The sequence below is a fragment of the Castor canadensis genome, chromosome 3 (assembly GCF_047511655.1).
Source record: "Castor canadensis chromosome 3, mCasCan1.hap1v2, whole genome shotgun sequence".
NCBI lineage: Eukaryota > Metazoa > Chordata > Mammalia > Rodentia > Castoridae > Castor > Castor canadensis.
The window spans coordinates 124,984,689-125,002,723 of NC_133388.1; the positions used below are offsets into that span (position 1 = coordinate 124,984,689).

At 39.0% G+C, this 18,035-nt stretch overlaps 1 protein-coding gene across 1 annotated transcript in view; it reads right to left on the bottom strand.

Moving 5' to 3' along the window:
• The window catches only part of Nkain3 (sodium/potassium transporting ATPase interacting 3), a 698,611-nt gene that overhangs the window by 19,636 nt on the left and 660,940 nt on the right, over positions 1-18,035 (bottom strand). The gene's annotated exons all lie outside the window — the stretch shown is intronic.

The following is an 18,035-nucleotide window of genomic DNA, read 5'->3' on the forward strand; positions in this document are numbered from 1 at the left end:
AAAGCAGTTTCTGAGCTGTATCTAATGAAATACATCTGTATTTTGTGCTCTTTAGAGCTGTGGCTAGAGAAGAAAAAAACAGGCAACTGTGAAATGTTGGAGGACATCATGAATGGTTTTTACATGCAGAAAGATAAATACAGTAATCTGAAGATACTGGGTAATAAATGAAACAGAGAAATCAAAAGGAATACCAAATGTAGTTAGACAAGAAAGAACTTTAATAGAAATGTGGCAGATTTGGACTCTTTGTTGAATCTTTACTCGTCAAGTTTGCCATTCCTGGTCAAGTTTATGCCTTCTACCATTAGAAAAGTTACTTACCATGCAAGGCCCTTTCCCAACTCTTTTGTATTGGAACCATACAGAACTGTTTGACTCTGCAGGGCTCCAATAGCACCTCAGACTGCAGCATTTCTCATGGTGCTGCATCCATCCTTCTGCACATGCACACTGGCTTCCAGTTGCTCTCTTTTAAAGTTTCTTACTGTGCTTCACTGGTGACCACAAATGCAAGAAAATGTGAACAATCATTAGTTTTTGCTCATACTAAATTTATCATTTTTTCAACTCTCAGCTGTTTTTGAAGTTTTTGTACTTGAATCACTTTATTCGAATGATAAAATTTCTTTCCTTTTTTTTTTTTAGTGGTGTTAAGGATTGTTCATGCCGAATAAGTGCCACTCTCCCAGCCCTAAGAATCTCTAAGTTTCCCTCACTACTGCTTGAGGGCAAGTGTGAAGACCAGACTGTTACAGCAGAGAATGTCCCTCATTAGGTCAAATGCCAGCAGGTCAGTGGGACCAAAAGAGGACACTAGTAGATGAGCCTGTTGCTATTGCTGAGCAGCAGTCTGAAAGGTCCTTGACGGATGGGATAGCCACTTCTCATGCCTGAGTGTCTCGAAGTGTAGAGCCTAAGGAAGGAATGGGCCATATATTTCTTTTTTAGCAAGAGGAGAGCACAAGCTAAAGGAAAAAGAGAATGAGGAACTGTGTGTAGATTAGAAAGAGGAATAGCAAGAAAGAGGCAGGAAGCATTGTGTAAGCCTGGGACTTTCTGCATGAAGGAGACAGCTGATGTGTTTCCAGCTTTCAGCTGGTTTCAGTTTCTAAGGCTGTTTGGAGAATGATTGCTGCCATTCTTTCCTCCTGCTTTCACATTCTCTTACCTGTGTGGAATAACCTGAATGGAATGAAAATTTTGGTCTTAAGAGGCTGGTCTTACATTTCTATATAGCGTTATAGAAATGGGCTTGAAGACCAACCACTGTACTTGACTTGAGGACTGTTACAAAACATTTTATGGGAGATGCTAAATGTCTCCCCACTATACCCTGCAGAGTAGGGAAACCTCCAAACCTTGGCAGTAGGCCAAGATTTTGTGGCTAGAATAGTACCATGACTTCTAAAAGCACAGTAATAAATCACATGAAAGTACACAACCCATTAAGACCTCAGTAAATGCCCTACATACATGTAGGGTCTTGCTGATTTTACTTGATGGAATTGCAAGAAAATATATCATTGACAAGTTTTCTCACTAGGGAGAGAATTAAGAAAATGTCTGCTGCTCTTTAGAAGGTTTGTTACTATGTTGCTTGTTGGAATTTAATTTCACTTATTGAACTTAGTTATTCTAAAGTGGAAAAAGGTTTTATTCCATATATCATTTTCATAATGATACATGAAATAGTTTAAAATTGAGTTATTTTGCAGTAACACATGAGAAACACTAGATGTCAGGATAGAACCAGCTAACTGAATGTTTTAACAGGTTGTGTTTGCCTTCAACCATTTGGAAGAGATTGTAGGAAATTACTAGAACCTAAAGAACGCTTTCTAGCACCATTATTCTGTTTATTTAAATACTAATGGCTATAAAAGTATAGGCTTCAATACTGGGTGTTTTTCACTCTTATCTATGAGGAAGTCCTGAATGACTCCATCTGTTAAGAGGTTGGCTCTTCATATACATAAGTTTGTGGATTTAATATTAAAATCCCCTTTCCTCTGCTGACTAATTAGACAAAATGTAGGCTGGGGAGGGTTTTCTGGATGGGTAGAACCAGACCCTCATACATGGGCATCTTTAGAGGCCTGCAGGGAAGTTCCAAACCAATCAGGAAATGTTCTTGATCATCTACAAAGACATAGGGAAGAGAAGCGCTTTAAACAAACATGGTCATGCTGTGCATTTTCCCTATAGATTAAAGTTTGTCATCATAATGCACTCTCTAAAGCTTGCTTTGGTTTCTCCTTTAGGTTTAAGGGAAAGTCCTTAATGATTAGTTTTCCTGTTGGACTTGTTCCTTTGTGGATAAATTTGGCATGCTTTTAGGCTTCCAGTTCTCTGACATTTATTATATTTTCTCAGAAGCTTTATTTAGAGCCAGGCTGTTTTATAATATAGATGATCTTTAGAATTTGTAATATCATTTTAACATATTTTTCTATAGTTAATTCAAGTTAATTCCTTCTGCAAACATTTTTGGAAGAAATTTAAGGGTGTGAGAGAATTAGGAAATCTCAGAATGGAGTAAGTTTAGGCTATCACAGCAGGCAATGGAAATTTGTTATTTCCATTAATGAAGCCTAAGTGGTATTTGTTTTAGGTTAGCCGCATTACCTCCAAATTACATTGAACTGCTCACAAACTAAAAGTCACAACTCTTTCTTGTCCAGTTTATATGTCATATCTTCCAGCTTCTCAGAAGATAAGACAAGGAAAGAATACCAGGAGTCAGGATGCCCCGTATCAAGTCCTATTTCTACCAATTCCTAGCTGTGCAATGTTGGGCAAACCTCACAGTCACTTAGCTATGAAACTTGCTATTTATACTCTGAGGACTTCAGATCTTTTAAAACTCCAAGTTTTTAAACTCAGAGTAGATACTTTCCTAATTTCTAAGAATCTGAAAAATACTTCATACACGTTTATAACTTAAATAGTACAATAAAGGTTTTCATCTTGAATTAGATATCAATAGATAAAACTATTCTTTCTTTTTCAATTTTGCAAAATGAAGTGAGGATGAACATTTGCATTTTTTTACCTTCTCTAGTCAAAGGAATCTAAATTGTTTGGCTCCTCTTCAGTAGTCTATCCAAGGACAAAGAAACTAAAAAAATAATGTATGCAAATCTGTTGGTATAATTAAAAATAATTATGTTGACCCTAATTTTGAGTGAAAATAGCCACATAAAGCAAGCTTTGAACTGTCTTATCTTAGAATAAATGTTATAACAATAACAACGTATCAATGATAATTTTTTTACAAATGAAAAAGAACCTGCTTCTGTTATTTCCCCTTGGCATATTTTCACACAGTTACAAATACGACTTGTGTCCTGCTTCTTTCACTTAACCTGATCAAAAGCATGTTTTTATGCCATCCTAGCTGTCTGGATTTCTGCTCTTTGCAAGGGTTGAGCTACTAAGCTGACCACGCTCAGCAGGTTGGGATTGTTCATTGTAGGAGGTGTGAGGTGACTCAGCCAGGACAAGAATTCTCCCTAACACAGTCCAAAGTGGGGCAGTGAGGCAGGTCCAAGCCAAAGTGCACACAGGAAATCAGAAAATGCAAGAGCAAACAGACCAGACAAATTCAGTGACTGGCCAATGGAAACTAGAATTAGGGATTGAAAAAGGCTTGAAGTGCAAGCCAAGAGAGTCCAGGCTAAGAGCTCCAATGTCAAGGGCAGTGGCGGGAGTGGGGAACATAGCTTGCTTTATGGTATTCAGGAAGGTGACCAGTTGTATCTCTTTCTCTTGGAGATATGGTAGCAAGGGACTACACTTACTTATTTTTTTAATGACTATAAGACATTCCAACTATAAAAGCTACCAGCCCTGGCCCACTTTGGCTATTTAATTCTGTTACTTCAAAGCCAGCATAGTTAGTGATTTAATCCCTCTTCTCCCAGCAACCAGATTGTGGGCTCCCTGTACATTCCTTGGTTTAGAATTGCTGTAGACCACCAGACACCGTGTACTCCAAACCCCTCTCTTCAGGGTTCTCTTTGGTCTCTTTTCCAGAGGGACTTTAATATTCGGGGTATCCTTTTCTTTTTCTTACCCAGCCTTCTTGGGGTGCCTTTGTGATTCATTGAGTGCCCTGTCATGTCAGGCTATAGTCCCAGCCTTGTCTCAGCAGGATGAACACCTGTTGCCTTACAGTCAGCGTGCTGAAGCAGAATGTTCTCAGGTGAGAAGACCACCCAGCCCAGCATTCACTGGGCAAGCTTAAATGGGAAGAGGCAGCATCTTAACCTTGTGCTTAAACTGTGATTTTCAGAGCAGCCTTAAAGGACAATAAACTGGTGTTTTAATCCTTTCCTATGTGTATAGGAAGAGAAAGTTGAAGGACTAGGCTCCCTCAGCTTTCCTCATGTCTTCAAGAGCAAACCACAGAAAGATCTTTGCTTCTCTTTATCATATAGACTTCTGCTTATAGTCATTGTCAAGAAGAGGTCTGCTGCAGTGGCCTGCTGCTGTTGTGGCTTCTTGGGGCTTAACTTTCTTACGTACCTCAGGATGCCCAGAGTGAAACTGCAGATGCTCCCTGTCTGGCAGGGACCTCATTTGAGCATGCCTAGCAGGACGTATGAGATTTTGTCCAGCTCTCTGCCATAGGAAAGGGCTCCAGGCCCAGACTGAAGGAGTGCTAACCTCCAGGGTGTCAAATAGTATTTCAGAAGCTGTTGTTGTGATGACTGTCCCTGTTATAATTTAGTGGTTTAAGATAAACAATTTTGTTCAGCTCCTGCTATTGTGGGGCTGCTGGGCGAACCTTGCAGTGTGTTCAGGCAGACAGACACTGGGTCATGTGCCCTGCCTGAGACCCAGATCCTCTCAGAGCAAGTCCACTAGGTGCTGAGTGCATTGAGAGGTAGCAGTTCAATTCCACACCCGTGAGCTGTGTTTGTCCCAGTGCTGGGCCAGTTAGATGTGGTGGCCTTCTCAAACCATTGAGATAGAATTGCTAAAATTTGTCAGTGACTGATGCTGACCATCTGCCCATCAGCCACTGTTTTTAAAACAATTTTTTTATCCAGGTAAGAGGAGGCCAGTAGATAGGGAGACAATACCATTTAAAAGGTACTTTGTTATTCACAGTTCCCAACAGAGGCAGAGCATATGATGCCATACACACAGGGCCACAGAGGGACAACAGATGGATTATATGCCCAGAGTGAAGGGAACTGTAGGGAAGAGTCTTTTTTGTGTGGGAAGAAATGGGTGAAGCAGGATAAGCAGGCTAAACAGGTTTAAGATTGACTAGTTTGCAGAACTAATTGTTGGTGACTGGCTCTAGGGTGATTAGGACAAGGTAATATACAGTATATGAGTTCATAAAGAAGGGAGATTAGTGTGTGGGGTAGGGAGGTGGCTTTGAACTGATTAGTTTGCTTATGAGTAGTGCTGGCTTGTGAGGAGCTATTGTTACTCTAGGAAGTAGCTAGTACTGAGAAGGGCAGTTCCTCCCTTTTCTTGAAGGGCCCAAATGTCAAGGCCTCTGGTAGTTAATCCAGTCATCCGTGCCTGTTCTGCTTAGCTGTGCTATCTTCTGATCTCCAAATGCCTCTTCTGACATGGAGTTTTCCTCCTATTTACCTTCCTCTATGTTTGTAAGACTTGTGTGACTCCCTCAAAAAGATGGTAGATGCTGTCCCCTGTACTGCTATGGCCCCATTCTTTTTCCCTATTGATCACCAGTGACAACCCATGCCTCCATGGATGGCCAAGTCAGTCTTCTCCCTATCACTGTTCTTGGTGTGTGCCTGAATTTTGTAGCTTCTGTTTGAGTGAGGCCCTTTTGTTCACTGGTTCTTATTCATAGACCCAAAGCTAAACAGATTAGCATGCTGAGCGTGTTTCTGTCTCCCTTGCCACCAAGACAGGTATGAAAGCCACTTCCCTTTCACAGGAACTGTGGACTTTGTCATGCTACCTCCTCTAGTGGTATACATACCTGGCTGCTGATCACTGCCCAGGACAGCTAAGGGTTACCCTGACACTTCTTGAATACTTTTTTTTTTTTTTGGTAGTACTGGGGTTTGAACTCAGGGAGTCATGCTTACGAGGTAAGCACTCTCCTGCTTGAGCCACTCCACTATCCTTTTTTTGTGCTGGATATTTTCGAGATAGATAGGGTTTGTCAAACTATTTGCCCAGGCTGGCTTCAAACCACATTCCTACTGATCTCTGCCTCCCAAGTAGCTAGGATTATAGACTTGAACCACTGGTGCCAAGCAGGAATTTTTATTTTTATGTAATAAAATTTTTAGGATTTTTTTACTTATTTCTCTTTCTTTTAACTTGTAAAGTCCTTCTCTCTTTATTTCTTCTTTTTTTTCTTTATTGGTTGGATTGGGGTTTGAACTCAGGCCTTCTTGTTGCAAGGCAGACACTCTTATCACTTAAGGCACACCTCCAGTCCATTTTGCTGTGGTATTTTGGAGATGGGGAGTCAGGAGCTATTTCTGTGGGCTGGACTGGAACAGCAATCTCCATTTTTCAGCTTCCCAAGTAGCTAGGATTATAGGCGTGAGCCATTAGCGCCCAGCTAATTTTGGCAACTTTTTAACTGATTTCTAAGGGCTTGTTATTTTTATTTATCAATATATGTATTTATACATCAATACATGTTATACAGAGACACAATGCATTGGAATTATTCATGTTTTTGTACATATGCGTATTTTCCATATTCTACATGATGATTCTTTCTCAAAAGTAAGTACTGGGTACATCAAGTTAAAGGGGCTGAATCTGGTTAATGCTGAAAAAAAACAGTGCAGTTAAAATCACATGATGAAGGCTTGCAGACTCTTATTTTACATTCTATGAGGTGCTGGAATGAAGAGAGTGTCATTTCTGAACACATTATCTCAGACCAGCTGTTTACAGGTAGGATCTGTTGTGTGAGGATTGTTGCTGTTCCTCTACTACCATTAGGCTTTTACCTTTTCTTTGCTTTCAAACAGAAAGGTCTGACAATCCAAGTAGTGCTTTCAGGGTATTTTAGAAACCACAAAAATGGTGTGTTCCCATTGAACTGTACCTTAAAGAAAGAACTGACTGGGAGCTAATGAGAATAGGTCAAGGTTTTACCATTGTGGGCCCCATCCCTTCTAATTAGGGCCTCTAGAAGTCTTCAGACCTTGCCTGGACTCTGGCTTGGGTCATTTGAATGTATTTCCCTTCTAAAACCTGGCAGCTAATTTTCATTTTTTTTTTCCTCTGTAGGATTTGTTGATGTTATGAAATAAAAGTCATTGACTTTGCCTTTTAAAAAGAAAAATTTTCTTAACATTTTTTATTTTAAAATAGCTTTGGCTTTATATAAAACCACAAATATTATGCAAAGAATTTCCTTATACCCTTTTGTCTAAAATACCCAAATGTTAACATTTTGCACATTCACATTCCATTTTCTTTCTCTATTTTGTGATCTTGTATATGTACATATGCCCCCCCAACACACATACACATTACACATGTTGTTTTTTAACCATTTGAGGTTAAATTGCAGATGCATTGACTTTCATCTCTAAATACTTCAATCTATATTTCCTAAAATCAAGGATCTTGTTTCACATAATATTATATTTTTATAAATATCAACAGAACCTATTAAAATTTTGCTGATTATTACACTCTTGCCCTCTATAACAAATAAAAAAAATTGCTATTGGGTCCAGTATCTAATCCAGAACCACAATTGCATTCACTTTTCATCTTCCTAATTCCCCTGTATTTGTTACTGAGCCTTTGTCTTCTATGACCTTAGCATTTGTGAAGTATAGGTGAATTATCTTGTGGAAACTTTCTCTTAATTCCAAATCTTCAACTAATTCCAAAAGCATTGTCTTTAACTTACAACTAGCTCTGGTTAGCTTAGTTTTTTCTGTGTCCAGCCTGGATGTTAATCTTCACCTTATGATGAAAGAACATAAATGGACAGAAAAAGGGGAGGGGAATTGTCATTTGCTGAGCATCTTATAGAGTCCTGTAAGAACAGTTGATAACTGTCTCATTTAATCAGCATACTCTCCTGCAATAAAAGATATGCTCAAGTTCATACTGACATGTGAGATGGACTCCTCGACAGGATACCAGATCCTTTCCCTTTCCCACGGCTCAAGGGCATCATCAGAGCAAGTGCCTCCCTTCTCCTACGTCATCATTCTGATGATCACATGTATTAGACATATTGCCTCTTACCTTTGGAAAAATCCTTTCTTTGGTTTTGATCCCCAGCATCACAGGGGGGAATAAAAAAAGAAAAATTCTTTCATGACTCCATACTCTGTCTCATTATCACCATATTTTGCTGCATCCCTTCAGAATAAAGCTTCTTGCAGGAGTCATTTTGCCTGTCATTTATCCCCTCCTACCCTTTTCCAAGTCTATTCTACTCACCATTGGTGTTTTTATCTCCATCGCCCATTGTCAAAGTTGTCAATAATCTCCATGTGGCCAAACCACATATAACTGTCTAACAATGTTTGGTGTGTCTGTCCCTCTCTAGTTTGGCACTGAGAAGATAAATTTCTTTCTCTGAAAATTATTATTAAGTTCAATTGATAAATCATAGCTATATACATTTATAGGGTACAATGTGATTTGTTTTGCTACATGTATTTAATGAGGAATGATTAAATTAAATTTATAAATCCATCCCTTGTTTACTTATTTTTGTGGCGAGACATTTCAAATTTAGTCTCTTAGCTATTTTGAGATATATATAGTATATCATTATTGATCATAGTCACCCTGCTGTGCAACAGATATTAAAAACTTATTTCTTCATTTAATTGAAACTTTTTATCCTTTGACCAAAAACTTCCTATTCCCTCCTGCTCCTTTTACCCACACCTCTGGGAGGTAACCACTATTCTACTCTCTACTTCTGTGAGTTTGCTTTCTTTTTGATTCTACTTGTAAGTGAGATCATGCAGTATTTGTCTTTCTGTGCCTGACTTATTACAGTTAGCATAGCTGCCTTCAAGTTCACTTATGTTGTCACCAGTGACAGAATTTCATTAATTTTTGTGGCTGATTAGTATTCCATTGTGTATATATACCACTTTTTAAGTCCATTGATCTGTTTTTGGACACTTAGGTTGATTCCCTGTCTTGGCTATTGTGAATGATGATATAATAATAACATGAGACTGCACATACATACATTTGGTGTATTGATTTCAATTCCCTTGGATACATATCCAGATGGTGGATTGCTGGATCATATGGTAGTTTTATTTTCAACTTTTTGAGGAACCTCCATATTGTTCTCCATAATAGCTGAAGTAACTTAGATTCCCATCAACAAGGAATAGGAGTTTCTTTTCTTCCCACAACCTCACCAACACCAAAAATAAATCTACACAATTACAGTCAATTGATCTTTTTCGACAAAGATGACAAGAACACATATGGGGAAAGAATCATTTCTTCAATAAATTTGTTGAGAAAACAGGATATACACATGCAAAAGAATGAAAATGCACCCTTATCTCACACCCTTTACAAAAAGCAACTTAAAATGGATTAAAGACTTAAGTACAATACCTGAAACCATAAACCTATTTAAGAAAACATAAAGGAAAACTTTGTGACATTAGACTGGATAATGATGGAGAACCATTCACAGACCAGATACCGATAGCCAAAATAGACAAATGGGACTGGATCAATCTAAAAAGCTTCTGCACAATAAAGGAAAAAGATCAACAAGGTGAAAAGACAATCCACAGAGTGGAAGAAAGTATTTGCAAATTATATCTGATGGGGATAAATATCTAAAATTATAAGCAACTCAACAAAAACAAGAACTCCCAAGTAATCTAACTTAAAAATGGATAAAAGATCTGAATAGATATTTTTCAAATGAAGACATACAAAAGACCAAAAGAGAAATTAAGTAGAGAAATGCAAATTAAAACTACAAAGCAATAGCACATCACACATGTTCAAATGGAAGACATGCCCTTTTAATTCTTATCTGACCTCACTAACTTTTGTCTCATATTCTCTTTAGTTGGTTTATTCATCAGCAAAGTCTGTCTGATCTCAGGTGGTTGGATCGTGATGCCGTGGTAGTTTTAAAAACATCTTTCAAATTATCATTGGAAATCAAATGGATGAACCCACATAGTGAAAGGAAAAAAAATACCCTTAAAAAAATTCCCAAGAAAACTGATGGCAAAAAATCTTTACAATATCACAGAATTCTCTCATACCATCCACACCCCTGAGTACTGGTTAGGCATCAGCAGTTGATTGTTAGAAAAATAAAGGAAACATGAAGAGCTCTACAAGTTGTAAAACCAAAATATCACCAAAACCACTTGTCCTTAATCATAGAGGTGCCACCCTGAGTGGGACCTGAATAAATGAATACAAGAACAATTGGCAAACAGATATTCTCACATGGTCCCAACTTCCAAATGAGTACAGAAAACTGTGTGCAGACTAGGGAGAATCACAGATTATGGAGGTTTTAGTCATGAAAAAATCTCAAAAATATTCTTCTATACATTTACAGAGTTGGCCTTAGGAAGAACAATGGAAACAGAAATTGCTCTGGACTGGACAGGGGCCCAGGGTCCAGGAGCAGAGAAAGTTGAGCGGATAGACTACAGGTAGGAAAGGAAGTCAGGGGAAGTGGGTTCCAGAAGATGCTGAAAGCTGAGCACAAGAAGGGCTAGAGGCAGAAAATCTTCCCAAGTCCTCCCCTGGCATTTCATTTTTAATTTTTAAAATTCTATCACCTTGTTGGATGTATCATGCCAGTTGTCTTATAGAACGTCCTCCATTTTTGACTTGCTTGCTTCTTTATAGTGTGATTTTACTTTTCCTCTGCCACCTAAATTTCTGAACACTAGAAGGTAGGTTTACATGTTTGCGAGGGAGCTGGTTCAATTCCTTGACAGAAACACTATATATTAGCATATTAGTGTTAGGTAAGCACAGAATTTTGCATCACTTCAAAAGGGGGCCTCAGGTCTGGCTTTCCACTTTGAATCATGGGAAGATACTTAATCCCTACACTGTAATAACATTGTCATAGTCCATGTTGCTATAACAAAGTATCTGAGCCTGTTATTAATAATTGTGTAAGAAACAGAAATCTATTTCTCACAATGCTGGAGACTAGGGTGTGGGGAGTGTATTAAAGCCTATGAAAACTGGACATTAACAAGGTGAGATACAGTTAATTGCTTTTACCTGTAGGCTGAGATAGGCACAGCCCCTGGCCACAAAACAGGGAAAGGCAGAACAGCTGTTTCTCCTAAACTGTGTTCAGAGAAGCAGGAACACAGGTTTCTCCTGTTGCAATGTCACACCCCTCCCTGTGGCTCCATCCTGTTTGCTGCTATGAAAGACCCCTGAAGGAGGAAGAGGGGCTTCTGCTTTTGGGGGTTTACCCTGGGCTTTTGGACTTTTTGCTGGGCTTTTGGACTTGACTTTTGGCTTTTTGCCTTTGAATACTGGGAAGAATCTTTTACTTTGGGCCTTTTGGTGTGGGAAGCTTTTGGAAGGGAAAAGAACTATGGAAGGGAAAATGCTAAAGAGGGGTTAATAGAAAGTCTTCATTGAGAACTTTAACATAGGCTTCAGAAAGCAAACCTGAGCAAGAACTTCATACATAGGCCTTTAGTTAAAGCTAAAGAAAAGCCAAAGAGAACACGGGACAGTGCACAGTGTGAGTCTAAGGACTGAGACCTGAAGAGTTATGCATATGCAGTTTTTAGGCATGTCTGCTGGTTTGCAAGTTTGAGCACTGAGAGCTAAAGGGAGATGAGACAGTGCAAGCCTAGGGGCAAAAGACTTTAAGAACAATTAAGCTAAAGATAAGCTGAGAGCAAACATGGGACAGTGAGAGCCTAAGGAAAGAGGTTTTAAGCAAGGTTTTAAAGAACTGCAAGGAGTAAGGCCTTAAAGAATCAAGAGAGAGAAAAGAAGCAATTAGGGTTGGGCATTTCCAACCAAATGCCAAACACACCTGACCCCAACTTTCTGTCTATCCTGTGTCTTTTCTGAATCTCCAGTTGCCCCCAGTTAAGCCCAGTTAGGTCCAGTAATAACCAAGAAGAGAGAGAGAAAACCTCACTCACACCAGCAAGGGAGGGAGTGTGAGAAACAGCGCCACCTTCATAGGGACTCCAAAATCAAGCCACCTTCATAGGGACTGCCAAGATGTTTGATGTTGGTGAGGGCCTTCTTGCTGTTTCCTTAAATGGGGAAAATAGGGCCTAAAGATGTGCGAAGATTCTTTTAAAAAAGACCCCAGTCCTATTCATGTTGTCTTTACACTCATCACTTAATGACCTCTTAAGACCTACATCTTAATAGTTTCACAGTGAAGAGGAAGCTTCAACAGTGAGATTTGGGGACATTCAGACCTTAGCAGAATGAACACATCTGACTGGTGACCATGTGATTCTGGTGACCCTAGAATCCTATACCTCAAACCACTGTTGCTGCTACCACTGTGGTGAACCCACCCTCCTCTCTCATCTGGAGTATTGCCACAGACTGTTGCCTCCTTTGTCTGCTCTTCAAAGGAGTCAGAATGATCCTTCCATCATGTTATTCTTGGGCTCAGAATTCTCCAACTGATTCCTAATTCACTCAGAGTAACACCTGACTTTGGATGCTGCCTCTGAGGCCTCACTCCTACCTACCCTGCTGGGGCCACACCAGGACACTGGCCACCCTCCTGTATCACCTACCTTCAAGTCACCCCTGTGCTTGCAGCTTCTCCTGCCTAAAATGCATTTCTCCAACAATGTACCCCCACCTAGTACAACAATAATATAATAATAATAAAAAAAATTTTTTTTAATGCACTTCTCTGGAGAGAAAGCTCTTGCCTACCATCCTTCCAGTGTTACTTAAATGTCACTGTCTCAGGAGGCCTTTTTCTGAGCATTCTACATGAAATAATAACTCTTGGTTCTGTGACTTCCCTTCCCCTGTTTTATTTGTCTCCACAGCATATAAAACTCTCTAAAGTAATTTTATCTACTTGCTCTTGTAATTATTTTCTGCCTCCTTACCTGGAATGCAATTTGCATAAAGACAAGGACTTTATTTTATCACTGTCTACATGTACCTCATAAATAACTGAAGAGTTCTGTGTTCAATGCCAGAGAAATTCCTGACTGGGCTGAATATCATGCCATGATTACTGTGCTAGAGGGGTGAATTACAGTGCTTTTGAAGGAGATTTTGACTACACTTAACTTTTGCTTGATGTACACACTTTACAACTAACCTTGTGAGTAGGATTTGACCCTACTTTAGAAAGTGGCATCAAAGTGGCCTCTTCTATAAAATGAATGACGAGAAGCGGTGATCTGAAGGTCTACACGGCCTCTGATCCTAGTCAGTAGGTAAGTACTGAGGGCATTGGCCCCAGACATTAAGCATACCAAAACAATGTACTGGACTTTTGCTCTCAGTTGAGTAATTCTACCCAAATGACATGAGGCTTTTCCAACTCAAAATCCATTAGCTATCCATATGCGTATCCATTAGAAAATGCCCTCTGTAAGTCTGATTCCAATAAAGCACTAAACCTAGATCTCTGAGTGAAATTTTTATATTGTGAAATATGCATTAAGATTTTTCTGAAAATACTCTCCAGAAAGACGTTTTTCCTTTTCACCCTTCCTCCACTTTTCCTCCTTTTCTTCTTCCTCCTATGTCTCCTACTCTTCCTTTTTTTTTTTTCTTTTTAAAGGGCCCATTTATTTGGTGTGCTGGAAGTTAGTAATAGTCATAAATACTTTACATGCATTAGCTCTAGTCTGACAGTAAAGTAAGAATACATGAAAGCATCTGACCCCTAATGTTCAGTGAATTATTCAGAATGGTGATGAGTTCACAGCGGTGGAACTGACAACTGCACATGGCCACAGCTACAGGACTAGAAACACCAGCTCTTCCTACTCCGGGACCCTCTAACTCACCAAGGGTCCCATGAGTAAGTCATAAGCTCCAAATACTATTAATTTGCTTTCCTTTTCTTTTTTTAACTTAAACCCCAGAATTAGATTTTTTCTGTTTACCTCTTCATTCTTATCCAGTGATAATAGCCTCAAAATCCAAGACAACCCAGATTTTTTTTTTCAGAAGTTAATGCAAATGTACTCCTATCATCTCTTGTGGAGTCTCATTATCCCTTCTTTATCTAACAATTTGCAAGTTCTATTTGGAGCTTGATTTATGCAAATGTACTGGAAAAATGGTTGTTTCTTTGTTTTGAGGGAAGATTTAAATTTTTCTTTATATTTCTTTCAGTAAATGGGTCTGCAGAAGACAGCTTCTAACAATTTTTACATTACTTTTATGTTTATTGGGTGTTTGTAAACAGGTCAACTTAGATATCCTATTAAGGAGATGGTGTATTCCAGTACTTGAGAGCACCTCTGAATCCTGGGAGTACATGCTACTACACAGGCTACTGGGCCACTCCAGAATTTCTGATTCACTGAGCTGGAGGTGAAGTGAGACCTTGCACTTCTAACAAGCCCAGAGGAAGCTCTGCTACTGATATTGAACCACTCTTTGGGATTTTTAAAATTCATTCTTTTTTAAAAAAATTTTCACCTTTATTAAGGTATATTAAGGAATTATATACTTAAGGTGAACAACTTGATGTTTAACTTTTTAAATTTTAAAAAATTGTTTATGTATTTGTTCATATGTGTATAAACTGTTTGGGCCATCTCTCCCCTCTGCCACAACCCCCTCCCCCCGCCTTGTTTCTAGGCAGAACCTGTTCTGTCCTCTCCTCCAATTTTGATGTTTTATTTTATTATCTTATTTATTTTTGGTGTTACTAGGGTTTCAACTCAGGGCCTTGCACTTTCTAGGCAGGCACTTACCACTTGAGCCACTCTGCTGGTACAACTTGATGTTTTTATATACAGATACATTGTGAAATAATTGTCCCCACTTCTTAAAGTTTTATATTATTCCGATCTCCTCCACTTTCTGTCCAAGCTCTCCACCTACCTTTTTCTCTTCCTGCTTGTGTTCTACTTCCCCAGTCTTTTTTTTTTTCAACCGTTTGTCTCCATGACATTTCTCATATAGACCAGTTTAGTTTTACCTATTCTTAGTTCAGCAACGGCACTGGTCCCAGCACACTCAGCACAACAGAAGCTCCTTTCCCTCCTCTCCCTCTTGGGTAGGGGCTAAGCAATCTCCATAATTGAATTTCACTGTACACAGTGTGGATTCTCACTCCTCTGTGGTCTGTCTTCTTAGCCTGGTTTTATTACCTCTAGACTACCTCGAAGCCATTTGAAGAACACAGAGGACAAATTCTGAAATCATTGCTTCCCAGAATTAAGCATGCAATAGAATATGCCTGTGCCATACCCATCTAACTGTAGTTTATTTGTTAATATTAAAATGTTTCCAGATACAAATAAACCATCTGCTTTTCCTCCACATTCCCTGAGCCCTTATGCATTCAGCATCTGTAAAGCTATTTCTCTTTAAGTCGTTAAGGATGGGAATGTGCTAATATAAATACCAATTGGAAGGCTTGAGTAGTTTTTCAAATTTTTCAATCATGCTGTTTGCTGTATTACTATTCTGAATTAGTTTACTTTAGGTACAATTTCACAGAATCATCAGTGTCTTACTCCAATATTTAGATACCAAATGACAAATTTAATGGCTTTAGTTAACAATCCAATGATACAGACTTAATTTTATGGTTCACCTACTTTTCCCTGTTTACTTTTCTGAGCTGTAGTCTAGCTGATAAAACTGTGAGAAAGCAGGGTCTGATTGTTCATGAAAGAAAATGCTGCTTTCCTCAGTAAAAGGGAAACCTGGATTTTCCTTTCTTTTTGGCACTTGGACTCTCCACATCTGGAGAAAAGGAAGGTGGACTATGTGGCTCCCACACTTCTCCAGGCAATGCCTTTGAAATCCAAAGATTACAAATGACTCTGGGATACTATAAGGCCATAAGTCTGAAGTTAGACAGTATTTTTTTAAAAGCAGTGGTTTGCTCTAGTTTGTAGTTCATTAGAGGAATGCTTTTTTCCTTAGCTCTCAACTTGCCTTTACACAGCAAGAAATGATCCCAACAAGTTCTGCAAGGGTAGTTGTTTTTTCCTTCCTTGTCTTCCTCACACTTTCCACCTCTCTGAGCCAGAAGGTAACACAAATATGACTTAGATAATGCCTTTAAGAAATATAAAGCCACTACGACTCCTTCAGCATAGTAATTTTCCCATCTCTATCCTCTCAAACCCAGATTCTATCCTAACCAGAACTGATACCAGAGAATGAACAAGAGTGAATGGGGAGCAGAAAGACTAAAGAGAGATGGAGGGGCCATGGAAAAGTGGAAAAGAGAAGGGCCAGTTGTGCAAGATTTCTCTTCTAAAAAGCAGAGGGGTGGAGAATTTAAGAGAATATTCTATGTTGTATCCTTTCCTCTCCTTGTTGATCTGTTTGGCTTTTGTAGGACATATGGAAAGATTCAGATAAAGACAGTCATTATTAGTTTATGGGCACTTAAAGTTTGAGCATAATTTCTTTTGTTCTCAATTTTCTTAAATATCAGTGAAATCCTAATATAATAAATACTCATTACAACTAAAAATACTAAATAAAGCTATTTTTAATACGAAATTGTAGAGGCAGAGTTTGCTATACATTGACCCTATTTTATTTACTTTTCTTTCTGGGCCAGAACGGCATTCTATTTTTTGCTTTACCTGCTGCCTAGTAGGTGCTATGACTATAATTCTTCCTGAGGAAGGTGGGCAGAAGTGATGCTTACCATTTCCAGACCTGGCCCCTAACAAAGTGCCTGCATGATAACCCTTACTCTCTTTTTTCCCTTTTGTATATCTAGAAGCAAAAGACTCATAGGCTGTAGGTGATGGCAAAGTGAGATCCAGAATGAATTTGTTCCTTTGAGCTCCACATGAAGAAGAGTGTTTCAAATAAAGTGTGTTTTATGCCTTAATTAACTGGCTACTAGTTCTTTCCTTGGATTGTCCTCTCTTGGCAGGTTGATATAGCATCTAAGCATTCACATGCTTCTCAGTAAAAAGACTTGACAGCAGGTACAGGATTCAAATTCATCATATAGCTTTTCCCAACTTAAAAAAAAAAGTTCTGCCTTTAATTAGCAGAGGGGTCAGGAAATTCTCCTTGAAATTTCTTGAAATAAAAAACCAAGTGGACATGAATGCTAGAATATACTGCTGAGGATTTTAAACTACACCAGTGGCCTTCACTCCTTGGATTCCAGAGCCACAGTGAAGTGGGTGAGGGCTGGGTGAACATTTTTTGATCTCTGGCATGGGTAGAGAAGAGGTGAAAAGGGAATATTGGAGCAGGTGGGATGGGTGCTAAAGACAAAGATTCATGAGGGAGTTTCCATATGTTAGGAATTAGGTTATCTGCTTTATATGCATTTTTTTCTCTTAGCAACTACATGGGACAGATGCCATGTTTCTTTAATGGACAAGGAAGCTCAGGCTCTGAGAAACTGCTCTGACTCAAAAATACAGAATTAATGAGCAGTAGAACTGGGGTATAAAACAACATGGAGAGGGGGGATTCCCACATAATGCAGAAAGCTTAGAGATGGAAGGAAGGAAAGGTAAAGAAGAAAAGCAAGGAAAGAAAGGGGAGAAAGGAGCAAGAGTGGAGTATTAAATGTGGTGTCACCCTAAGAAGCACTTCTCTGGAACTACCCACTCCTCTTTCCTCTGAAGATGTTTGCTCTGTAACCAGGCCTGCAAGCCAAGAAAAATGCTCACATCAGTTTTCATTTCCCAGGACACTTTGTCTCTTAAAGACATGCTCAATTAAAGAGCTCTAAAAGGATTGCATTAACTGGAGATATGCAGTCGCTTTTATTTCTCATCACCGAAATGACAAAGACTGAATCAAGCTCCATTACAGCTGATATTTCTGCTCATGTGAGTCTTCATTAGAATCCTTTAACAAACCATTTAAGGAGACATCAGCTTTTG